The sequence below is a fragment of the Schistocerca serialis genome, chromosome 2 (genome assembly GCF_023864345.2).
Source record: "Schistocerca serialis cubense isolate TAMUIC-IGC-003099 chromosome 2, iqSchSeri2.2, whole genome shotgun sequence".
NCBI lineage: Eukaryota > Metazoa > Arthropoda > Insecta > Orthoptera > Acrididae > Schistocerca > Schistocerca serialis.
The window spans coordinates 509,336,410-509,364,142 of NC_064639.1; positions in this window are offsets into that span (position 1 = coordinate 509,336,410).

A 27,733-nucleotide genomic window follows, 5' to 3' on the forward strand; every position below is an offset into this window, starting at 1 on the left:
CTCTACGATCGTCTCCATGGGAGAATAGCAGCCTGCATTGCTGCGAAAGGTGGATATACACTGTACTAGTGCCGACATTGTGCATGCTCTGTTGCCTGTGTCTATGTGCCTGTGGTTCTGTCAGTGTGATCATGTGATGTATCTGACCCCAGGAATGTGTCAATAAAGTTTCCCCTTCCTGGGACAATGAATTCACGGTGTTCTTATTTCAATTTCCAGGAGTGTATTTTAGCCGCTACTGCCGGTCTAGTATACATTTGGTAAGAAGACCTAAGCAACCACTCTGGTCGCATTTAACACCCCAAGTCCTAATGAATATGCACACACCATACTGTATTGCTGAGCAGACAAACAGAGCAGAGAGGTATATGCTTTATGTGCTCACGTCCTTAATACGAACTCATTACTACACAGATGAATAACTCTGTCTCGCTTTCTCCATTTCAGTGCATCTCAGTGTAGCGACGCACATTACCAGTTCATACGAATTCCGTTCCTTCTATTCACAGCAGTGTCAAAACAGAGTATCTACATCAGATAAGTGTCTGACTGTAACATACAACTTCTAGCGACCACTTGCGGGCCAGCACTGTCTGCACGCTCGCAGTCACAGCAACAAAGACACTCCAACTGATTGCTACGCTCCAACTGAATGCTACACTCAACCGCCACTTCCTCCTTTCGAAAACTAACTTACTGGAGTAAGTTAGTTCTTCTGGAGTCATTCTTCGGCTGAACCGAACTCGCTCGAAAGACAATTGGAGAAGATGTACGTGTAACTTACGTAGCAGAGAAAATGCGGAAATCAATCAATATGTTAGCGATACAAAAGTAAAAGTGCGTGGCAGTAAACCAGGTGTTAGTAAATGGAACTTATGAAAGGTGGCTGATTAATCATTGATGGTTACAATGTCTTTGTTTATACAGTGTCTGTGTCTTCAAAATATAACAGACTCTGTTCTGACGATTACAGCTGTGGTAAACATTACGAAAATGATTTGCATTTCACGAATCTGGATTGGCATCAGTTGTTTGTTACGGATGAAAATATGCATGCATGTCTCTAGGACATTGTAATATGGTCCGTCCTCTTAGCTGAACAGTATTGGGGACTGTTGCTCCAGACCTCAGACTACCCTCTTGCGAAACACCATGCACTCATATAGTTTTGAGGACAGGCTTTAGAGTACTTCTTTCACAACAGTCCGCATACAGTCCTCAACTTCTGGAATGGGGTTGTGATCGCGCACAGTACACTCACCAGGTTGCCTTGTTACTGATGAACTGTCACAGTATACCTTCAAAGCATTTTTCTTGGCCCACCCCAGTAGTGGGACAAACTATGAATGGCCCCACGTTGCATTGTTGCTGGATCTATTCAAGATGGCGGATCCACGATGGCGGCAATAGATATGGCAATGTGGCAATGACATGATGGTGGGAAGTTCGAATTTTGGCGAAAAATCGGTCACTTGGGCTACCTCCACTAACCTAACCTCCTTCCCTACCCCCTCACCTCCCCAGAAAATGGTGGGAAGTTCAAATTTTGGCAGAATAAAGGCCACTTGGGCTACCTCCACTAATCTAAGTCATCCGACTGCCACCTCTTACTTGGAATTGGCAGAAAGGGTCTCAGCTTGCGCTGGGCTGCTGGGTAGGATGGACATAAGCCTTTGTTTTTCAGGCAGTCTTTATTTAAACAATTTGAGGCAGTAGCTCCATCCAGTGTGTTCACCATGAGGTCCAGAGTCCAACTGACCTAGTGCACAGTACCATCCGAGATGGATGTCTGGGGGGCGGGAGGATGGTGGAAAAAGGACTCAGCCTGTTCTGGGCTGATGGATAGGAAGGAGTGTACTTTATTTATTTTGGAACAATTTATTTAGGGACAGATTTGACATAGTATACTTATTACACTGATACAAAACACTCACTCTGTCGTACTTGGGGTCACAATACACAGCCTACAGATCTACAAACTACTCGTAAATCACCGAAATAATGTAGTACACTGATGTACAGGCACGCAAACAACTCGTAAATTACCGAAATAATGCAGTGCACAGCAATCAGACACGCAAACTACTCGTAAGTCACCAAAATAATGCAATACACTGATGTGTGGACACGAAAAGAACTCGTAGATTACGTAAATAATGCAGTACAAAACATAAAAACCTGCAAACTACTTGCAAATCACCGAAATAATGCAGTACACTATTGTGCTGACACGAAAACAACTCGTAAATTATCAAAATAACGCATGTAAAACGCTCTGCAGACACGCTCATATAGGAACAAAAAGGTGATCACTATACTTACAACTACCTAGTTTCAACTACTTTTCAACATCATCTGACTACCAACTTCCCACAACTGAAAAACATGCCCATGGGTCATTGCATATAGGAAATGTATTACGAATTTTGGTAGATTAACGAATAAGACAAGCAAATATTCTAGTACCAAATCTTTATTAACTTTTGCACATACATTTATGTACAGAAAATAACTCTTTCCTTATTTCTAGTAGGTGTAGCTTTAATAATGTCCAATTCAAATTTTAACTCATAACTTAAATCCACATCTGAATCATCTATGTCTTTCTCCAACCACTAATTTGACAAATACAGAGAAGGTATGTTTTCGAACTCCAGTATATATCTAATTTTTTTCCTGTGAACTACCTCTTTTAGTTCTGTTCATTCTGGCAGTTCTTCTAAATGAGAGAATTCGGGGGCTTTAATTTTTCCTCGTATTTCCTGAATTACACTGTTGTTATAACACTCCACATCCTCCTGGGTATAAGCTGCAAGCTCATATGCTGCACATTCTTGCGGTATTTCGGTATAAATCTTAAAGTTTACAACTTTTGCAAACTAATTGCCATTAAATGTTGTTATTCCTTTGGTTTTAATCTCTGCAAAAGGCAGTTCTGTTGCTAAGTGTATGACACTCAGCCCACCACACTTCGGCATAACGTATCCATCCTTTTTGAGCAGCTCTAAGGAGGAATGGAGTTTGATAAACAGATTTTACGTGTGTCCTTTAACGTAGTAAACATGCTCCAGTCCATCCTTTTCGGCCAGTATTCCAACATATGGGCACTTACCACTGCTTTTTACAGTAAACGCTATTATCTTGTATTCCTCAGTCATAGTTAGATTTCTCTATACACTGTGTTTAAAGCAATATGAAACCAGGCCTGCACATCCGCTATAGCCTCTTCCTTTTCATTTTGCAGCTTATATTGTTCCTATATAGCAGTTGCCTTCTCTTTTCTTTACATCGATGTCTTAGATTTCTAGTTTCCTTTTCCCTGCACATAACACATTAACTGAACTTAAAGGTGTAATTTCCTTAATGGGAAATGGTGTAAGACTGTGTGATACATTTACTCTTTTTCTTAGGACTTTAGAATAAAGTTTCTCGTGTCAACCAGTCCCAATTCCGCAATATCTATATCGGACGGTATTATCGAAAACAGTGTTTTAGACTGAGAAAAATAAATTTCTCCTGCTTTAACATAACACTTCTGTATAATACTTATATTGTCTTTATTCAAGTCAGAGTTAAGAATCTCCACTAGTTTGTAGGTAGATAACTAAAACTGTATTCTGACAGAACATAGCTGATAAGAGTTTCTCTGTCTGGAGTATGTGGAAGACTTACCTGTACACCTGTCAATTTTCGGCTATTCTTATTACCGCAGTACATAAACTGCAGAATATTATTAAAGACAACACAACAGTTATCCTGTACGATATATCTGTTAACTGACGCCACATGGAAGCAAGTGGCACAGAGTAAAGTGGAGCACATTGTAAGTACTGTTTATTTGTGTCTAATACACGTAAACACTCGTGCACAGGTTCGAATACACGATCCATTCTGTAGTTGTATATTGTAGCCTCCAACCTGGTAATGGCATGCTGTTTAGCCAAGGAAGACCTAAAAGTTTCTTGTAGTCGCATGTCTGGACACTTTATAAAATCTATAATGTGGTTACCAATATCTTTGTTCACTCCTGCTCTTGTGATTTGATATATAAATTTATTATATATCTTTACAGTTGAGCTTAACCACGTTAGACAGTCTATTCCAAGTGTCTTATCGTTGTCCACAATCACATTGCTGCTGCCCTGGTGACCTTCTATGCAGAAGTCCTTGCTTGATATTGAGTAGTGACACGTCTCCATTTTGTTAAAAATTCCGGCGAAGTCTTGCGTTATGTCCAAATCCAAAAGGTAACAGTTGTCTACACGTAGCTGTTGTAATATTCCAGGGAGCTCCTCGATCAGAACGTCAGATAATTCCACTTTGTATGGTATAACCACAGGAATTTTACATCTCTTTGAGACAGTTACTAGTAATTCCTTGCCGATTTTTTCCCATATCCCTCTTGGTGTGACACTGTCGTTCCCGTGTAGGAGAAAAGGCAGCTTCGCCTTGACACCATGTCTTGCAGTGACGAAATTGAGAATTTAATGCGTAGATAATAGTTAGATGAGCCACACATCTCCTTCGTTAACATTACAGACCGTCCTGTTTCTAAGTGTTCTTGACAGTCCACTTAGACACAGAATTTAATCACCATAATATTATCGCAAAACGGTTCTGTAATAAGTGTAAGCACTTTTACATTCTTTTTACTAAGTAGTTTACTATTTTCGGCAGCCGGCCGCTATGGTCGAGCAGTTCTAGGCGCTTCAGTCCGGAACCACGCAGCTGCTGCGGTAGGTTCGAATCCTGCCTCGAGCATGGATGTGTGTGATGTCCTTAGGTTAGTTAGGTATAAGTATTTCTAAGTATAGGGGACTGAGGACCTTAGATGTTAAGTCCCATAGTGCTAAGAGCCATTTGAAGCATTTGAACTATTTTCGGTGTAATTTATATTGCCATTGTCAGTAGACAGGTTATCCAGGTTGTGCTGTAATAACCACAAACCGAAGCATTCGTCCATTGGTCTTGTCTCCTCCCTAATAGCTGAGGGATATTTAGTATCCATGTGGACACTTTCTACTACAGCCGAAGACTGATCAGTTGCGGCTGTCAAGCCTTCTTTTATACTCTAAACATCCAAGATGATAGCACTTCCGGTCACGTGATTTCCGGTCATACACTCTGCATAGCTCCTAGCCCCTTTGCGCTATTTGGGTCCGTGGCAGGGAGAGAGACTGCCCTCATAAGTACCACCCATATGTACGGACACTGCTCTTTTTCTTTTTGCATGTACTTTCTCTGTTTCGGAATTGATTGGAATTAGAGGGTTCACAAAGGTAAATATATCAAAAGGAAATAATAACAGGGTAAGCAGACAAAAAACTAAAAAAGGCAAAAAAAGTGGTCATCGCATTTGACAGTCACGCAGTGGGCCCGAGTTCAATTGCCGACCGGGTCTGAGACTTTTTCCGCTGGGCGACTGGGTGTTTTCTTGTCCTCATTATCATTTCATCACGAAAGTCACCCAACGTTGCATCAGCTGAAACGATTTGCAACTCGGGTTGGGACTCCTGTCCTTCAATACCATACGATCATTTCATTTCAACGTAACGTGAAGATACAGACACTCTATAAACACAGACATAGTAACGATGTACGATGTATCCAAGCGTCGACGGGCTAAAATGACGGTAACATATAATTATACCTTTCCCTCTGCGGGGATCATGAATCGTGCGATCGGAAGGGTTCCAATTACGTGCCGTATAAAGTTTGCATCAGCACTGGGACCGTACTCGGATAGCTGAAATAGTTGAAGGAACCTCTCGCGATAAGCGGAAAATCTGGGTTCGAGTCGCGATCTGATGCAGATTTTCGCTTTCAGATTGCAGACACACATGAGGTAAGTCAATGTATTAAAACAATAAGGATGCAACTTAGGAAATGAGCCATCTGTTTTATCAGAAGCGGAATCACGGGTTGTTCTTTTCACACTGATGAGTAGATCATGAAGTACAGTAGTCATAATATAACATGGTCCGGTTTGATAATGGCAAGTGGCGATATCAGCCATTCACCAATAATAAAATAGAGCAGTGGTCGTCAAACTTATTTACTCGAGAACCAATACTGACATAGTGGGGCAGCACTGCGGGAGACATACGTACGGGCCTTATTGATAATTTGTTATTTGGTATTCTCAAATCGGGAGACAGATCATTTGTTATCTTAAAATGGGTGGATAAAAAATCCTAAATCAAGATCACTAAAACTCCATTATTGATTACTAGTTTCATCTCACTGACGAGCCATCTTCAGATCAATAAAAATTATTACTTAATTCACTGTGTATCAGCCGCCAGGCATTAGCGAAGTCATAATGCACTGAGCTGAATCGCTCTGTGTACATGCCAACAAGAGCGATTCAGCTCAACAGATTATAGCGATATGTCATGCCTGGAGGCTGATTCACACTGAAGTAAGTGATAACTTTTATTGATATGAAGATGACTAGTCAGTGAGCTGAAACTAGGAATCAGTTAACGAATTCTAGCCATCTCGACCCAAGATTTTTATCCATACTTTTACTGTTAATTGGTAACCTACATAAGTTAGTACGTTATTGGCCACCAGTAGACCAGCTACAGCAACGACGCCTAAGTTGGCTGCCGGCAACGTAAGTATTGATAGTGGAAAGTATGCACTTTTCGAAACACTTCGTGTCGATTGTTCGCCGTTTCAGTTTGCTTGCCACCCTATGTAATTGCCTGACGAAGTGCTGTTTTGTTGTCTGCAGGAGTGGGTGATTATTTGAGTAATAACAACACCCATAGTTTTTTTTAAATGTTACGAAATATGAGACACGATCACATACGTATAGTAAACGTTCTGAACGTCATTTTTCTTGTATTCATTGCGTTTCATTATAATAAGAATAATGGCGTGTGACGAAAGCCTCCCGTCGGGTAGACCGCTCGCCTGGTGCAAGTCTTTCGATTTGACGCCACTCCGGCGACTTGCGCGTCGATAGGGATGAAATGATGATGATTAGGACAACACAACACCCAGTCCCTGAGCGGACAAAATCTCCGACCCAGACGGGAATCGAACCCGGGCCCTTAAGATTGACAGTCCGTCGCGCTTACCACTTTTTTCCCCTTTATTAAAACAGTCATATATGTACATAAGCACAAAAACAAAACAATGAAGTGCTGGAACTGTTTCAACACGAATTGTATCCTACAAAAGACTGAAGGACACATTTCAATATAGTGCCATTTGTAAGCTTAGAAAATAGAACAAAAATAGTAAACTGACAATAGCCTCTTCAGTCCAGACAGAGACATAGAACCAAAACGCAAACATATATATAATTTACTGTCTTAACTAGAATGGCAGTTTTGTCATTTGATTCATAACCGTACAAACTCAAAGTCATCTGAAGCATACAAACGGATAACAAGACATGCACAAGAAACATAAATTGATGAAAACGTCATAATGAAGTTAATAACACCATTGAGAAGTCGGGAGCACTCCTAGGAACAGGTGTAACCCTTTATTCGTTGTGTATTTTGTTCGCTACATAGTCTTGCAAGTTATTTGTGTCCTTACCGGCATCGAGAATTATCCTACGCCTTGTTTTTCAAAAATTATGTCTAACATGTTAGCAAGCATCTTCCTGAAATTTGGGTAACGTTTCATCTTCCAACGTGCCGTTCTCATGTAAGCCTCTTAACTAATGAGATTATCTTCACTATTGTGGATGGTGATATATGTCACAAACTGTCCTAACAGCCACATCACGGTGTTGTTCTTGATAGCGGGAAAATGTTTCGGGTCCGGCCAGAGCAGGATGTCGGTGCAGTGGCTGGCTGGGCTGCTGCGGGTAATCAGGCCCAGCCTCTGCTGCACCCATTTCCAGTTAATGAGATGACCGCCACAAGTGAAACGATGGCGTAAGGTGTCGACCAGACCACAGCGGACGCATTTATCACTGCCACATAAGCCGATTCTATGCAACCTTTCATTAGTGGGTATAACAACCACTCAGCTACCGGGGGCGGACATTGCGTTTCATTACAACAGCCTTAATTTTATTTTATTTTCCTTGCTACAAAAATGTAGCGCATTTGAGGATGACCGTCACGGATCCATATTACTTTCGTGCCAAAATTTATACCATAACAGCTGATCAATGCGAGTCGCGCACACCCTTGAGTCGTCAGTGCTGCAGCACAGACAATAAAATATTCGCCCTCCCACACCCTCTAATCCCGCAGCTGCCACACTACTTATCCCTCTGAACGTGATGTAAACGGCCAACAGTATTTAACTCACGGCCGAATTCATCAAGTTAATTAAAATTAATCACATGTTAAAATATTAGTGTCATGTAATCATTTTTGTTGTTACTGAGCAGGAAAACTACGGTATTTTGCGGACTATAAGACGTTCTTTAATAATATTAATAATATTGTTTTTCTTTTTTATTATTAGATAGCGAAGCCAGACTAAAAAAAATTCTTAATTTGCAAAACCCAACTGACATTTACAATCCCTCAAACTCGTCATACGAATTCTTGTTCTTCTTCGTCGACATCGTTGTCCTATTCGTATCCAAGATGGTCTTCACTGCCATCGACAGCGTTACTTATGCCACACTTGTGGAAAGATTTAACAATAATGTTTTCTCTCACTCTGTGTCACGACTGTTTTATCGACTGACGTACTTGTTTGGTTGTTAGGTAGTTTTAAAGCTGCGTGAATTCATGTTGGGTTTCCTCCATCACCCATGTGTTCCGTTCCTATCTCATACACACTTTAAATGGTTTGTTCATCGGGGTGTCAAGAGGTTGCAGTTGTGAAGTAAGTCCTCTCGAAATAACAGCAAGCTCTGTATTTTCCTGTCTCAGTTTGTCTTTCACAGAATTTTTCAAATGATTGCTAAACTGACCTAGCACAAGAAGAGAACTCTTCTTCGATAAAGCACCTTTCCTTCTCTCCCACACTCTGTTAACCTGTAATTTCATACCAGGCTCGTCTGTCCAACCCTTGTCATGCGCGTAAACAATACCTGGCGGTATTTCAGAAGAATTTGGCGTTGTTTCATGCTAGAAAATGATCACTGGATTAAGTTTAGTACAGTCAGCACAACGTGAAAGGCCAATTTTTCATGTTCACTTCTTTTTATGGTTATAGCTTTAGCACCTTTCATGGCAACAGTTCTGTTACTCGGCACATAAAATGTCAGAGGTGTTTTTCCATATTCCATATCTGACTTAGTTCTACACTGGTTTTCTTTTCATATTAAGTAATAAAGCGATGGACAGATAATATTTTCTCTTCATACTCTTGTGTCATTGTCTGAGATATTTTGGTTTTGGCTCTAAGTCCCTCACGCTTCATAAACCTGCATCACCAACCAACTCCACCCTTAAAGTTTGTTAAGTTCCACTGTAGCGTTAGCTTATGAATGTGTATTTGAACCATTTTTGCACTAATTCCAATACCATTTCGACCGTGTCCTTGAATTCGTTTGAATACGTCACCTTCCAGTTTTGGCCACTTTGCATTCAGTCTTCTATTTGCATATTTAGTCTTCCTAATTTTTTTTCAGTTCTTCTTTACTAGCACGCCAATCGCGAATGGTTTTTTCTGTTGGTGGAGGCCCGAAATGCCGCCCAGTTGCTCTGTTTCCGTGTTCTTCTGCAATGCTATTTTTGTACTTTCAATTTAGAGCCTTTTCCATTATGAAACTAGCTACTAACAGAAACACTTTTAACTCTAGTTCACTGGCACCGTAGACTGCAATGACGCACAGCAGACTAGACAGTGATTTTATGACGGCGGGGTGGGAGGGAAACAGCATTGGAAAGAATGTGAACCGCCGCAACTCGTGGTCGTCCCATCGGTGCACTGCTCCTATCAGTTGAATCCAGTGTTGCCAGATAGAAATAAGATTCACGTGGCATCGAATATATGGCCATTTTTAAGACTGGCGGGAATTTTAAATCAAATACTGGACATTTTATACTGATTTTGAGTATAAGACGCAACAGAAATTCGGAGGCAATTTTTCGAAAGAAAGTTATTTGCATGTTATTACACTACTGGCCATTAAAATTGCTACACCAAGAAGAAATACAGATGATAAACGGGTATTCATTGGACAAATATATTATACTAGGACATGTGATTACATTTTTACGCAATTTGGGTGCATAGATCCTGGGAAATCAGTACCCAGAACAGCCACCTCTGGCCGTAATAACGGCCTTGATACGCCTGGGCATTGAGTCAAACAGAGCTTGGATGGCGTGTACAGGTACAGCTGCCCATGAAGCTTCAACACGATGCCACAGTTCATCAAGAGTAGTGACCGGCGTATTGTGACGAGCCAGTTGCTCGGCCACCATTAACCAGACGTTTTCAATTGGTGAGAGATATGGTGAATGTGCTCGCCAGGGCAGCAGTCGAACATTTTCTGTACCCAGGAAGGCCCGTACAGGACCTGCAACATGCGGTTGTGCATTATCCTGCTGAAATGTAGGATTTGGCAGGAATCGAATGAAGGGTAGAGCCACAGGTCGTAACACATCTGAAATGTAACGTCCACTGTTCAAAATGCCGTCAATGCGAACAAGAGATGACCGAGTCGTGTAACCAGTGGCACCCCATACCATGACGCCGGGTGATACGCCAGTATGGCGATGACAAATACACGCTTCCAATGTGCGTTTACCGCGATGTCGCCGAACTCGGATGCGACCATCATGATTCTGTAAATAGAACCTGGATTCATCCAAAAAAATGACGTTTTGCCATTCGTACACCCAGGTTCTTCTTTGAGTACACCATCGCAGGCGCTCCTGTCTTGCGATTCGTGCACCCAGGTTCGTCTTTGAGTACACCATCGCAGGCGCTCCTGTCTGTGATGCAGCGTCAAGGGTAACCGCAGCCATGATCTCCGAGCTGATAGTCTATGCTGCTGCAAACGTCGTCGAACTGTTCGTGCAGGGCCGGCCGGGGTGGCCGAACGGTTCTTGGCGCTACAGGCTGGAACCGCGCGACGGCTACAGTCGCAGGTTCGAATTGTGCCTCGGTCATGGGTGGTTGTGATGTCCTTAGGTTAGTTAGGTTTAAGTAGTTCTAAGTTCTAGGGGACTGATGACTTCAGAAGTTAAGTCCCATAGTGCTCAGAGACATTTGAACCATTTTTTTGTTCGTGCAAATGGTTGTTGTCTTGCAAACGTCCGCATCTGTTGACTCAGGGATCGAGACGTGGCTGCACGATCCGTTACAGCCATGCGGATAAGATGCCTGTCATCTGGACTACTAGTGATACGAGGCCTTTGGGATCCAGCACGGCGTCCCGTATTACCTTTCTGAGCCCACCGATTCCATATTCTGCTGACAGTCATTGGATCTCGACCAACGTGAGCAGCAATGTCACGATACGATAAACCACAATCACGATAGGATACAATCCGACCTTTATCAAAGTGGAAACGTGATGGTACGCATTTCTCCTCCTTACACGAGGTATCATAACAACGTTTCACAAGGCAACGCCGGTCAACTGCTGTTTGTGTATGAGAAATTGGTTGGAAACTTTCCTCATGTCAGAACGTTGAAGGTGTCGCCACCGGCGCCAACCTTGTGTGAATACTCTGAAAAGCTAATCATTTGCATATCACAGCATCTTCTTCCTGTCGGTTAAATTTCGCGTCTGTAGCACGTCACCTTCTTGGTGTAGCAATTTTAATGTCCGGTAGTGTATAAAATGCGTCTGAGAACCGGGCTGCACGAATACTTGATTTGGGCTGCATGCGGTCCGTGGGCCACAATTTGACAACCACTGAAATAGAATGTTTATTTTAAACAATAACAAAAAAAATGCTTCACAGAGGAAAATGCCTTGACTCAAAGTGAAGTGATTTCAGTATGTAAATGACTGCAACGATTCACGTAAGTAGCAGTGAACTGCAGGAAATCGGTGGTGTGAACCTGCGCACTGCGAGACTACTGGACCGACCGCCACACGGCCGCCTCCCGGCGCCGACATTCGTATCCGGCGACTGTGCGGCCGGCGCCCGACCCGCAGGAAGTTGTGTGGCAGGCGGCTATGCAAGCCCTCTGGTGGCACTCGGCGACCCCGGAGCAGCCAGGAGCCATCAAAATTTAAATGGGCGCCGGCTTAGGGCGTTAAAGTTTCACGTTTCGATCTAGCGGCGGGCTTAACGAGTTGCGCTTGTACTGCGGGCATTAAGCGTCGGTGCGTGCGCGGCGGCGGGGGGCGGTGCCGGGAGAGGCGGACTCGCGCCGCAGTGTGGTGTGGTGTGGGTGGGCCTCGCCGCGGGTTGACGCACGGCTCCGTCAGCCGGCCGCGGAAAACACAGGCGCCGAGCGCCGCTCCAACTCGGCCGGCGAAAGCGAGGAGCGCACTCCGATGCTGCTGCCTTCAACTGTGTTGTGCTCGTAATTGAAGTGCAGCTACTCACGGAGGTCCAGTGTGGGCTCTTAGTATCGTATGGCAGTGAAACTTGGTAGCTAGACTAACGCGTTACTGCAGAACACATTTGCGGTGCAAAAACATATTTGCGATTTTGGCTACCAGGTGAAAATCTGGCGCTGTATAGCAACTCATCGATGCTCCTGTTGAACAAATTGTGCAAGCTGCTTTTAATAGTGGAAATCAACATCATGCCCTCCTCTCTTGTTTGACCTTTTCTACCCACGTACCATTCCTAGTGTACTCGTATTATGTGTGGAAACATTTCTGTACATCTGCCTCGCATTCACACTAGGGATGGCGGATATAGCTGAAACAACTGGCTTAACGTGACCGCTAAAAACACTCGAAATAATCGGTTACTGAAACAATCTAATTTCCTTATATTTTTGAAATTATCAGCGATCTTATAAAATGTAATTAAATATATATAGCTAAAAACAATCTTTATCGCAAATTTCTTTTAATTGGCGTGACCGGTTTCAATCCTTAAGGATCATCTTCAGACTCCAGAACGACGGGTGGACTTCCATGGAGCAAGCTGCACCGACCCATGACGCTGAACTGACTGCCAGAATTTCCGTTTTTTAATTCCTACTTTTCCTGTAATAACCACAGCAATCAAACTAAGACTGAAAAAAAATTGACTCACTGAGCTAGATAGATAGAATCAAAATATTAAATTAAGTAGGCAACTAAAACAGATCTTAGCCTGTCCACCGTTCACTGCTTTTCTCGAAAAGTGATTTTCAAAAAAGTGACGGAGAGAGAACGCCAGTACTCTCCTATTGAGACAAGTTTTTGGAAGCTCAACTGAAAAATCATTTTATGATTGGATGTCATATCACAATTCGGACATTACGAACAGTCAGTGCTAAACGGTGAAAACTGAGATTGAAGAACTGTATTTTTCGTTTCAATTTCTTTGTTTTCAAGGGCTGCAAGCAAATAAAAACGTATCATGTAGATACAGGCAACAGGTCAGCTACTTTCTACTTTTATTGTGTACTATGAATGAACTGTTGTTTTTATTCCTTGCGGTCACCTTAATTTCTTTCCTCTTTTATTATTTCATAGTAATGGCACACATATCATTAATCATTTAAAGCAAACACAGCATTGTACGCCAATGCTACGTCACTCCGATTTCGAGGCCAGGGTTGGTGCCATTCTGCAATAGATGTCCGGCGATGACAGCAAGAAACTACTATATAGGCCAGGTGGTGGGAAATCTCACCACTGCATGTCCACACGTATCTTTTGCTGTGACACAGACACAAGCTAACTGGGGCATTATTGTCTCAGCAATGCGATACCATTTCTTATGCCATGTGCTTGTTGCTCGTTTCTGTCGGCATTCTTATTAACATAACACTAACGGCTTTTCCCATTTTCTCTAATAACACAATATTTCAAACCCATGAAAATTTAATAAAAATACTCCTTTGTTAATAAGGTATATTAAAAATGAAAAAAATTTGCACAGTTTTTATGGATATTTCGGTTTTTTATTCGGTTGAAAGTAAAAAATAAAGAAAACATCCGTTAAAACCGGGACCAAACAAATATCGAAAAGTACCTGTTATTCAGAACTGAAACATCGTTATCGATTTGTTCCAATCATAATTCACATGCCGGATTTGCAGCTAGTGGCCCAAATGGGAACAATTCTTTTTTTCAGTGTAGATCGTTCCGCACTAACACAGTAGACTATCTACCAAGTTTCGCTGCCATACGATAATTGCAGCCCATACTGGACGTCTGTGAGTAGCTACACTTTAATTATAACCATCCGGTACCAAAATGCAGGAAACCTAAAAATGTATGACCAGACAGGGTTCCGAACCCACGTTCTCGCGAATATAACACAAATGTATTGCCACTGCGACACTTCAACAAGTTACCTCTTGGAGGCCGTCCTGGTATGTGATGGAATTTTTCATTTCCCCCCAACGTGATTTGCATATAGTAATTCTTTTTTGTCCCTACAATTTCTCGCATCCACCAATGCCAAGTTAACTATTTGTTTTATGATGTGGAAGATGTCCCTTCTTCTGCAAGCTTTCCGCAAACACTTCTTTGACTACTCTGTGTAACACTTCATTTAGTACTGTGTCAAGACAATTTTTAATAATCTTATGCTGCATCAGGTACCAAATGCTTACAGTTTCTACTTCACCGATTCGCTTATGTTCAACGACTCACTTCCACACAGTGTAATGCAGCAGACATAAACTTTCTCATTACCACCCGCTAGTATTTTGTTGCAGAATTTGTATTCATCACTTATATTATTGAGCAGTATTGCTTCGGATACACCGGTATGAATCAGTCGCAATAACAACGTTTCTTTCTTACTGTGCAAAACACCACTGGGAAACGGCTGATTATAATCATATGAATCGAATGAATCCCTTAGAAAAATTTAAGAATGACTGTGCTGGTAAACCTCTACGTTATTTGATTTTCAAACAGCTGAGCAAAACTGAACGTACTCAGACGTTTCTTTCTTTACTTATTCTGATCAACACTAAACTGAACACAATATTTTTAGCGCAACGCAATCTGACTTTCAATAATCCCTACAAAAGAATGGCCCTGACTAACAATAACCTATAGCTTTTATGAATCACTTACCACACAAAAATCTTCGTTACCCAAACTACTGCAATACAGCGTGCGCCAATACTGCCAGCTGAATAAATGATTCTAACTATTGAAGGCACGAACTACTGATAGGCATAGTAAGCAAATGAAAGATTTTGATAGAGAACAAACAATGTATTTACCTTAATAATGTTCTAAAGGCATCATATATATATACACCAGTTCATGATATCCAGTATTACATATTTACTCTTTCTGATGGACACACGTCCAGATCGTCCGCTCTCAAAATTCTGCCATCTCTCTCCCCTCATCCACCACTGGGAGGCTTACCTCCAACGCTACGCGCTGTTCACATCCAACTGCCCAACACTACAATAGCAAATATTGCAACAATGTAAACAAGCCAGAGACTGCACACAGCACAGTCAGTGATTTTCATACAGAGCGCTACGTGGCGTTGCCAACATAAAAACCTAAACAGCCTAATACAACCGCCCGTCCCACCGACTCTCCAGCCTAAAGATCGCCATCCATGTCTCAGAAACGAGGTCTGCCTCTCCTAAGTCGATATCCAATTTTCTGAAGTCTGAAGCAATGTGTCTCATCCCGGATTCGACACCTGTCACCAAAACCACTGTCCTGCGAATTCTACATGGAGAAGCTGCTAAGAACATTAGTTTTCCAAACAACATGTTTGTTAATCGCACTCCCATGGATAACATGTTAGAAAACTTGCCCTCTCGTGTCCAAAAACTTCGTTTTATGGCTAGGCAAACTCCCACCCTGGAGAAATGTGCAGCCAAGACCAATGTGAGGAAAATATGGTTTTCTCGGAAGATGGAGCCCAATCTCTCACTCTGCCTACTTTTTTCAGAGCGCTGTCCAACCAGCATGTGTCCTACGCTTTTCTTCGGTAATCACGTCAACAGTCTCTGTGGCCTGCGGATAGAAATTTGTGTTCCAGTTCTTTTTAAAATGGGGCCAATATTCCACAAGTTTTGCACAGCCACAGTGCTGACTAAGTGTTGTCTGCCATTCCCGCCACTCGCGCCCTGTTATTTTATGACCGACATATGGCCAAGAGCCAGAAAGCACTACGGAAGGCAGTTGTTCTGACATAAGATAAGCGGTGTGCTTTCGCAACATACTGAATGTATTATCCTTGTATTTGATCACTGTGCACAAAAACAATGCCGACACAGTAAAGTTGACCAACTGGGTATACAAAATGTTACATTTATTTTGTTTAATGGGTCGACCAACAAGGAAAAGTTGTAAGATAAGTTAAAGGATCTTGAAATCAAGTCCAGTCTTCATATCTCAGAAATTTCTCTGTATGTTTCATGACATTAACAACAAACTGATAGAGATCAAAGGTGTGTGTGAAATCTTATGGGACTTAATTGCTAAGGTCATCAGTCCCTAAGCTTAAAAACTACTTAACCTAAATTATACTAAGGACAAACACACACCCATGCCCGAGGGAGGACTCGGACCTCCGCCGGGACCAGCCGCACAGTCCATGACTGCAGCGCCCAGACCGCTCGGCTAATCCCGCGCGGCTGATAGAGATCAAAGTTATCTAAAGACTCAGTGAAACTGAACAAGAATGACGATAACATTGTGGAAGGTATTAAAGTCTATCTGGAAAACTGCAACGAGAATAAAGCACCAAGATAATTTCCTTTGCAGCTAACGAATTCAAAGTTAGACAATCCCAAACTACAATTTACAATAAATCAAATCAGCAACACAGTTTGTGTATTAGAAACACACAAGTGTTCTGCTCAGAATGCGATCCACACTGCTGCAAATTGCGAACTTACATTTCCTCATGAACAGCGGATTGTTCCAAGAGCACCAAACCGTCACTAGGATGGGATCCTAGAAAATTCTCTGCAAATAGGTGCTGGGAACCCGATTCCCAAAATTACCTCTCAATGCAGCAGCCAGGGATGATTGCCCATAACTTACTCCTGACTCCCCATCTTTATATGGAAGGAATGATTTTATACCGTTGCCAATGTGGCAGGTGAAAACTTCTTCAGAATTCGTAAAAAAGAAGGAGAAAGCATGCATAGCTTCCTTTCTTTAGGCGCCAGACGCACATTTTACAAGTTGGTACTGAGCTGAAGCAGTGTCTTCACCACTGCTCCCCTCTTCACATCAAGAACTCTGTCCAGAGTGAAGCAATACTATTGGCTAAACTAATTTCTTAGAGTAAACGCAACTAACTCTCCTTTGCTCATCTGATGGAGCCGCAGCGTCTAGCTCTTTGAAGTTAACTGAGAAAGGCAAAAACGTTATGCTCAATTTTTGCTCGTAGTTGTAGAGCAGGAGTGGCGTTCACTGACCATAGGGGTTGAAGACACCTGCCCGGCATTCAGTAGCCACGGAGTGGGTCACTGCCAGACTTCTGCGCCACTGCTCGTTTCCATAATGGAGGCCCTCTTGATCTGATGAGATTTACTGTCTTCTGCCGACAAAAGAGGCCATAGAGACGTTTCCGGCGATGCACCAACCCAGCGTGGCGATCACTAATCTGCCCTTACAAGCACGCCACTTCAGTATACTCACTAAAATAACCGCGAAACAGCGCCAAAATGAGTTAATAACACATAGTAATACGTGAAAGTAGTATAACATCATGACAGCATTCCCATAACTATTCTCTTCATTTCGTCCACATCAGTTTGTGACACAGACTTGTAAACCTGTTGCACATTTTAACTCGCTATATTTTCTAAATGCTTGGTTTTGGCAATGCGTACCGTACCACTTTTTAATAACCAAATCATACGCTAAATCAGCGAGACAGACTTTACTCGTACATTAAGTAAATACGTCTGAGTTTAATTGAACATTTTTCTACCGTTGGCCTTGTTAAGAAGGCACAATGAACACCTGCTACTTTTTGTTTCAGTTGATACAAGGTCACTGATTTAATGAGCAACCATGATAGCTATACACAAGCATATTCTGTGAATCGCATTATGGTAGTTCTTAGTTTTTCATTAAACAACACTCATACCGAGCGTAGTGCGGAAATATGTTCACAAACCGCATCACACACACAACTTTATGGAAGAATCTGGTGAACAAAACGTCTACACTGTATGTAGAACTTCGGTTTACACCACTATTAGTTGCTCGTGTTGCACCCTGTCTTACTAATACACTCTATTGTACACTCGTGAGCAAACCAATTTTAATCACACTGTACAAAGACGTCGTTTGATAAGCAGTCATTCAATTCAAGATTGAATTAATAGAGGCAGCTGCAATACCACAATGCTGTAATGAAGTACCAGTCGCGCCAACTTCAAATGTTGCGCGGGCTTGCACTACCACCTGAACAGCAAAAGGTTAACCGTGTACTGACTGCTTTTCTGTTAGAAGATCGCAGTACCTTGCAATGCGATCGCGCCTACAGTCCCACTATTTAGGTAACCGTCGTTATTTTGACTTTAGCTTTTGCAGATTTAATTTTCAAGAATTATTATGCGTTCATAGTGCTTTACCACACACACAAAATTCGTCTAATGGCTAGATAACAGATTTCAGTAATAACAGCTTGAAAAGTGAGCATGTCATTTTGATATTTGTAAGGTATCGATATGCACGTCAGATAGAGGGCAAGTTACGTTACCGTTAAACAGTCTTTAGCCCTGATGTGGCACAGTCTTTGCCTCTGCGCGGTCTGATACATTCTTAGTTGACGTGTGGACGGTAATGGACCCATTCAGTTGTGCTGCTTGGACTTGTGATAGTATCTGTTAGATGAAGAAAGATTTGCTGTGAAGGACAGTAAGGTTGAATGTGATGTATATATCGGAAGGCGAAAAGAATGTAAATTATGAGAGAAAGACCACCCCATTTTCTTGAGTCATGCATCGAGATATAAAGTAATTAAGCTGATTAGTTTTTGTAGAAATTCTGTGTTAACGCTGTATCCTTTTCAAATCATTGTTTACTTTGTTAGTCACTGTATTGTTCAGACCAATGTTACATGTGAAGATCACGCGAAGTTTTACTCCGTTTTTTTGTAAACATACTTCATTCTAAAATTGTTGTCTTGGGATATCATTTCACATTAATAGTTACTCTCCCCATCCCACTGTATAAAGAAGGTTCATCATTACACGGTACCACATCGCACCATATGCTATGCAACAGTTTGAATATTGCTTGGAAATTTTAATTAAAAAATAGAAATCTAACTTAGCCACTGCCTGCTTGCTGTTGTGATTTCCAGAAATCTGCAAAAAATGTTGTCAAGATGCGAGGTAAGTGGAAATTTTGATTATGGCCAGATAATTGTTTTACTTCGGTTGCGCATTTAATGTAAAGACAAGTTTGTATTCAAACCTGTTACAGTTCAATTCAAATTCGGTTCTGTTTAGTCAAAGGTTAGAACTCGAGTTTGTTGGACAACAATTTGAGGGTACATAGTTCTGGTAACTCGTAAACTTTTTTTACAATGTGGGGGGTAAATTTGGGCTAAATTTCATACAGAAACACACAGTAGAGAGGTTACAAGCTTCGGAGTGAAAATTTAATTTTGCTCGTAACTAATTCTGTTACTAATAATCAAAACGCCCCACAAACTCCTACGCAACTGATTATATTCCCTAAATAAATGACGTAAAGTTAAAGATATCGTAATATGCTGAATTACCTGTCCGCCATTAATATAATAAAACTACGTCAGTATAATACTGGATCTACGCACAAAGCCAGTCTTGGGACTAAATATCTGAATAACTATGATTTCTTTCCCTTTGAAATGTGATATAAGTCGCAAGTAAATGGCGTTCTGCAGCATACTTTTGAACTTCGCAGGATTATATTGCTGCTCATTCACTTCATAAAATTTACTGAATCGCGTATTCAAACCCAGCTCTGTCAAAAGCAATACTCTTCAGATAAGCAAGACAGATATTTTTGTTACCATTCATGCGACATTCCAATGTTAAATACTCTGGTTAGACAGTGCAAACCTTTCTTCTACCGTCAGCGATAAATGTAACAATACGTCAGCGATATAGACTCTTATTAGCAAGTCTAATTTTTATTGAAATTTGTTTGCCTATTCCGTAAGGCGTTAAAGCTTCTGACTGTGTCAATAAATCTCACTGACTTCTTTACTTCACCTTTCTTTTCTTAAAACTGTCAAAGATATTGAGAATTTAGCATGTATGAATGCTCTTGACGTCTGTTGATCTTATCGTAAACAAGCTTTATCTATATCTGTACACTCACTCGGTATACATAAACACTCACGAAAAGCTGTCTCTCCTATTTCTCGGTTATGTATTCCCACATGATGAGTTCAAAGCACAAACTTTAATTTTCACTGTTCAATTGTTATCTAGGGTACACAACATAACTTAGTGTGTACATTATGTACACAGTAAAACCAAACAATTGAAAATCCAGGATGGAATGTGACAATATTATGAAAGCTAGTCACCATATAGCGCAGATGCTGAGCCACAGATAGGCACAACAAAAAGACTCTTGAGCAGCCAGAGACTGTGGTCATTTGCGTGTGAGTTGTGTTTTCGTGAATGTTTGTGTGTGTATGTTATCTATTTTCAACGAAGGCCTTATTGGCCGAAAGCTCGCTTTCTGTCACTGTTTTAGTTTGCCTGTCTGCGACTCAGCATCTCCGCTATACGGTGAGTAGCTACTATCCATTTTATGTACGTAGTAGTAATACTTCATGATGTATCGGCTGTTTTATCTGAACTTGAAACCACAGAATGTGCTTAATGAAAATCATGATAATATATCTATTTTTCTCGAAATTTTGATTCTGTGCTTTGTCCTCTAATGGTTATCAGTGCATCAACTGATTAATTTCTTCAATCATTTATTTTCCTTTTGTTTACATAGGAGTCAATAGACAGGATTCAGTTTAGTAAAAAGTCTGGACAGTTTACTCTTCACTTTGAATAATAATATGGTGTTTGTCTTTCATATTACAGTCGTAGTTCATATGTTACGAAGGCTGGCAATTCCCTATTCCGTACTGAGTGGAATGATTGTTAGTAAAATAAATCAAAATCAAACCATTAAGTGCCACGGCCGCTTAAACTCTGACATTCAACATGTTAGGCTACAGAGTTACTTCAGGCGTAGGACTAATCGCGGGAAGTAAAGACACTAATTTAAGCCACTAGTAACTTCCCTTTTGAACTGGGTGATACAGCTGCGTCTGCTCAGTCAAATGGTTGCGTGGTAAATGATTCATCTCCAACGAGGACAGAAGTTAAACTTCGAAATCTAAGCCACAACCAATTACGAACTGCTGTTACTATAGAATGTCACACTTACATTTATGGAGTGTCCGCCAAAAATCTCCAAATAGTGAAACGGAGCTACTATCTCACACATTAGTCACAAATCCACAACAATGCACAAAAGCTTCGACTCAACTAACCTTGGGTGAGCCAGACAGACGCAGTACTTTTACTAACTGCGGAACTGCCGGATCTCCGATGCAATCAAGTTATCGCCAATCAAATCAATTCAGATCCTTCATAAACACACAAGATTAAGAGCAGCTGCAATATCTCCAGTGTTGCTAAGTTAAATTTCACTGAGATAACCCTTACATTAACTTTCATAGACTCAGATCCAGACACATAACTTCCGATACGCATCAACGCAAATAATATCAGGAAAAACCCTTATACCATCCTATATTGATAGACTGTAACTTTGATCAGATCATTGGTACTGTACCACACATCTCGTGGCCAACTCCCGATTGCTCACTATACGTCAGAACATTTGGCTCTTACGTCAGACGTATTCTGCTCCTTGCTTGAGTCCAAGGGCGTCCATATACGGGGGCAAGGGGGAGGGGGCGTGTGGCGACCCTTCCATAGCTACCAGGGAACGGAAAAGATATAATGTAGTCAGGTTTTTATTTCAAGAAAATCCTTTAAAAATCGGTATTACGCAAGTTTATAACAGGGTCGGGCTACTTTTATGGCTACTTACAAGTTGACATTCTTCTTCTAAAGTATTAAAAATGCTTCCATACACCCAGGGATGTCCGCCCCGTACAAACTATCGTATGGGCGCCCTTGTTTAAGTCAAAAATATATATTGCCCTTCGCTGGAGTCAAAACTATATGCCTCATGTTAATTTGAATCGGTGCCACTTACTAAGCAAGTGAACAGCATTCCCCTCCGTACTTAACAATCAAGTTATTATTCTTTGCCGATGCCCACTGGTTCTGGCGTTTACAGCTGCGTGGTCTTCTCGTCCGTGCGGTCCAGAGTTCTTATTCCCCGCAAACCAACTTCTTACCACCGCACGGCTCCATTAATTTTCCTCCACTACTACGACAGCGCAAATAAACAAATACACGAATCACTAAACGTATGTATTTACATATAACGCAAATATTAGGTTTTAATTTAACCACAGTTGACTGCCAATGCGCTTAATGCGACAAAATTGAATGTAAAATTTGCTCTTGAAAATTTTGAACCGTTTCAATTACTGACACATTTTATCGTCGTGTTGTTATATTTAGCCTAAAATCATCCAAACAAAAATTTAACCCTAAATAACGAAAAGTGTGAGGTCATCCACATGAGTGCTAAAAGGAACTCGTTAAACTTCGGTTACAGGATAACTTAAATTGGAAGGAACATATAAAAAATGTTGTGGGGAAGGCTAACCAAAGACTGTGTTTTATTGGCAGGACACTTAGAAAATGTAACAGACCTACTAGGGAGACTGCCTACACTACGCTTGTCCGTCCTCTTTTAGAATACTGCTGCGCGGTGTGGGATCCTTACCACACAGGACTGACGGAGTACATCGAAAAAATTCAAAGAAAGGCAGCACGTTTTGTATCATCGCGAAATATGGGAGAGAGTGTCACAGAAATGATACAGGATTTGGGCTGGAAATCATTAAAAGAAAGGCGTTTTTCGTTGCGACGGAATCTTCTCACGAAATTCCAATCACTAATTTTCTCCTCCGAATGCGAAAACATTTAGTTGACACCGACCTACATAGGGAGGAACGATCACCACTATAAAATAATGGAAATCAGAGCTCGTACGGAAAGATATAGGGTTCATTGTTTCCGCGCGCTCTACGAGATTGGAATGATAGAGAATTGTGAAGGTGGTTCCATGAAACCTCTGCCAGACACTTAAATGTGATTTGCAGAGTATCCATGTAGATGTAGATGTCTATCCTCTTTTCACTTCAGTTTAGTAATTTTTACTAACTTCCATCTATCTGTATCTCTATTTCTCTTTCCACCCCCCCCCCCCTTCCCGTTCCTCCGTTTCCCCTTCCTCCACACCCGCCCAGCGAGTCCCTCGTTCCCCACAACATTCAAACGCGTAACATTAAATGCTGCAGATCGTAGAAAATTTGTGAAAATTTGTGTTCCTCATTCTTCTCCCCAAAACTCACCTCTCTAGTACTCTACACCCAGAGACGTGATTGAGAGACTAAATTGCACTAAGGTGACAAGAGTCATGGGGCAGCGATAAGTACATGCAGAGATGGTGATAATGTTGTGTACACAAGCTATAAAAGGGAAGTGCACTTGCGGAGATGTCGTTTGTACGCGGAAGGGTGGTTTGAGCTAGACGCATGGGACATTCTATTTCGGAAATCAGAATTCCGAGTTCCACGGCATCAATACTGTGCCGAGAATACCAAATTTCAGGCACTACTTCCCTCCACGGACAACGCAGTGGTTGTCGGCTTCGCTTAACGACCGAGAGCGGTGGCGTTCGCGTAGAATTGTTAATGCTAACAGACAAGCAAGACTGCATAAGAAATCGCAGAAATCAGTGTGGGATATTTGACGAACTTATCCGTTAGGACAGTGCAGCGAATTCTGGCGTTAATGGGCTATGGTAGCAGACGAGCGACGCCTTTGCTAACAGTACGACGTCGCCTGCAGCACATGTCCTGGACTCGTGATTATATCGCTCGACCCTAGACGACTGGAAATCCGTGGCCTGGTCAGACGACTTCCGATTTCAGTTGGTAAGAGCTGGTGGTAGGTTTCGAGTGTGGCGCAGACCCCACGAAGCCATGGACCTCTGTCGTCATCACGGCACCGTGCAAGCTGGTGGTGGCTCCCACAATGTTGTGAGCTACGTTAACATGGAATGGACTGGGGCCTCTGGTCCAACTGAACCGATCATTGAGTGGAATTGTTTAAGTTCGGCCACTTGGAGACCATTTCTCCCCTATTCATGGACTTCGTTACCAAAGAACGATCTACATCTACATTCTATCTACATTTATACTCCGCAAGCCACCCAACGGTGTGTGGCGGAGGGCACTTTACGTGCCACTGTCATTACCTCCCTTTCCTGTTCCAGTCGCGTATGGTTCGCGGGAAGAACGACTGTCTGAAAGCCTCCGTGCGCGCTCTAATCTCTCTAATTTTACATTCGTGATCTCCTCGGGAGGTATAAGTAGGGGGAAGCAATATATTCGATACCTCATCCAGAAACGCACCCTCTCGAAACCTGGCGAGCAAGCTACACCGCGATGCAGAGCGCCTCTCTTGCAGAGTCTGCCACTTGAGTTTATTAAACATCTCCGTAACGCTATCACGGTTACCAAATAACCCTGTGACGAAACGCGCCGCTCTTCTTTGGATCTTCTCTATCTCCTCCGTCAGACCGGGCCACAATCGTTCGCGAGTGGCTTGAAGTAAATTCTTGACAATTCGACCGAATGGTTTGCCACCCAGCTCGCACGGCATGAATCCCATCGAACATTTGTGGGACATAATCGAGAGGGTAGTTCGTGCACATTCCACTGCCAAGACTTTCGCAATTGTTGACGGCTATAGAGAGAGAAGAGAAGGGACTCCCAACGACTTGTTAAATCCACGCCATGTCGAGTTCCTGCACTACGCCGAGCAAAACGAGGTTCGACACGATATTAAGAGGTATCCCATGACTTTTGTCACCTCAGTGTCCTTCTCGAACTCAGGACACATGCGTCGTTAAATTGAAGTGACAATAAAATAATCGAAGAAGTTAACAAATCTATCTTTTTATGATGTTTGACGTCTCTTAATCGAGCTAAATATCTAAGAAGAGATTCAATAAATTCCATCTGATACGTAGCATTTACAAAGAAGAGGTGGCAATAGTGAGATGTGGGGAACATCAACAACAAGCAAAAATTAAACAGGGTGTGAGACAGGGATGTGCACTCTCCCCTGTCCTCTTTAATATGTACATACAGAAAGCAATGGACGAGGTCAGAGAAAAGTTAGGACAAGCTAATGGAATCAGGATCCAGGGAAAAATAGTTGATATGCTGCGTTTTGCGGATGACATTGCTGTCCTAGCGGAAAATGAGGAACAATTACAAGTAGTGTTGGAGGAAATGGAAAACACTCTTGCTACACGGTACAACATGAAAATTAATAAGTCAAAAACAAATATCTTAGTTGCAAGCAAACAAAATAATCAAGCAATTACGAATATAAGGCTGAATGGAGAGAAGCTGAAAGAAATACAAGACTTTGTCTACTTGGGAAGCAGAATAACATCAGATGGTCGTAGTAGGAAAGATGTAATAAGTAGAATAAATCAGGCAACGATTGCATTCTATACAAGGAAAGGACTCCTCACATCAAATATGATAAGTCTGTCGTTAAGGAAGCGGTTAATAAAGACCTTTGTTGGGAGTGTGCTTCTCTACGGCAGCGAAACCTGGACACTTGGAGAGGACGAAAGAAGAAGGATTGAAGGATTCGAAATGTGGTGTCTGCGAAGGATGATAAAAATTCCATGGACGGCCAGGATGACAAATGAAGAAGTCCTGCAGAGAGCGGAGGAAGTTCCAGTTCTTTGGAAGACGGTCAAGAAGAGGAGAGATATATGGATGGGACACATTCTGAGACATGAAAGTCTTCTCCACACTATAACGGAAGGCCTTGTGGAGGGCAAAAGGGCAAGAGGCAGACCTAGAAGAAAGTACATAAGCCAGATAATGCAGGACCTAGGATGCGGAAGTTTCACGGAATTGAAGAGGCTGGCCGACAATCGCACTGAATGGAGAGCTGCTGCAAATCAATCTTAGGATTGGCAACTTAAGAAGAAGAAGACGTAGCATTACGAGGGTCACTCCAAAAGAAATGCACACAGTTTTTTTTTAATCCATCTTTTATTCTACATGTTTGAAAGTTTTACAGTGTGTAGATACATCCTTTAGGAACAATATTTTCATTTCTCCACATAATTTCCATCCCTCTCATCTGCCTTACGCCATCTTGGAACCAGCGCCTGTATACTCGCACGGTAAAATTCTGGACCAACCTGTTGGAGAAACTGTTTGGCAGCGTGCACAAGGGAGTCATCATTTTCAAACCTTGTTCCACGAAGAGAGTCTTTCAGTTTCCCAAAGAGATGATAGTCACATGGAGCCAGGTCAGGACTGTAAGGCGGGTGTTTCAGTGTTGTCCATCCGAGTTTTGTGATCGCTTCCATGGTTTTTTGACTGACTTGTGGCCGTGCATTGTCGTGCAACAGTAAAACATCCTGCTTTTGCCGATGTTCCCCTATCCCAACGTAGCGTGACAATTCGTGCACTGTGATGCGTCTGTCAGCAGTCACCAATTCGTTAACTCTTTGCACACTGTCTGGAGTGTGTGCAGTACGAGGCCTGCCGCTGCGAGGACAATCCTCAATATTGCCGTGCCCGCTTTCATTACGTAATCTGCTTGCCCACCGACTAACTGTACTGCGATCAACAGCAGTATCTCCATACACCTTTTTCAACCTCTTGTGGATGTTTCCCACTTTCTCGTTTTCACAGCACAAGAACTCTACGACAGCACGTTGATTCTGACGAACGTCAAGTGTAGCAGCCATCTTGAAGACATGCTGTGACGACGCCACTCACGGGAACAGGTTGAACTTAGTTTGAAAACAAGCGGGAAGGATGTATCTACACACTGTAAAACTTTCACACATGCAGAATGAAAACAAAAATAGTGTGCATTTTTTTTTGGAGTTACCCTCGTACAAACACAGTGCTTACATCAAGAAAGGAAAAAAAGTAGTTGCAGTGTGTATGCTGTTGTACTTTTGTGCAAATTGGTCACTGTAGAAGAGATAGAAGAAGATTATTCAAAAGGCGGAAATGAAATTACGGAGAAAGAAAGGAAGATTAGGGTTTAGCGCAGTGGTACTCAACCTGGGGGTAATTACCCCTGAGGGTTAAAATGAAATTTTATAATGGGTAAACACTAAGCGATTCGATTCTGTTTCAATCACGAAACTAAATTATTTTAATAATTACATTTTCTCAGTTAGTAGGATTAACGCGGTGGAAGTTACAGGTTCCTCATATAGTCCACTAACTACACACAGATGTTGTGCTTTGTCCTGTACATCGCTGATGATAAAAGTGAGACATATACGTAACAAACGCCAAACATCTCAAGAAAATGTCTTCTCCACGTTGTACATAGTACCTACAGTAGGCCAGATATTGCTTCATTATTCGCTTCGATATACGAATTAATTAGTAGTGCGACACAGTAGTAACTACATAACGGCTACTATAGTGCTGTACACAGAATTATTATTATTATTATTATTGGTGGATGTGGTTAGACACAAAGCATTAACAGTGTGAAGCCT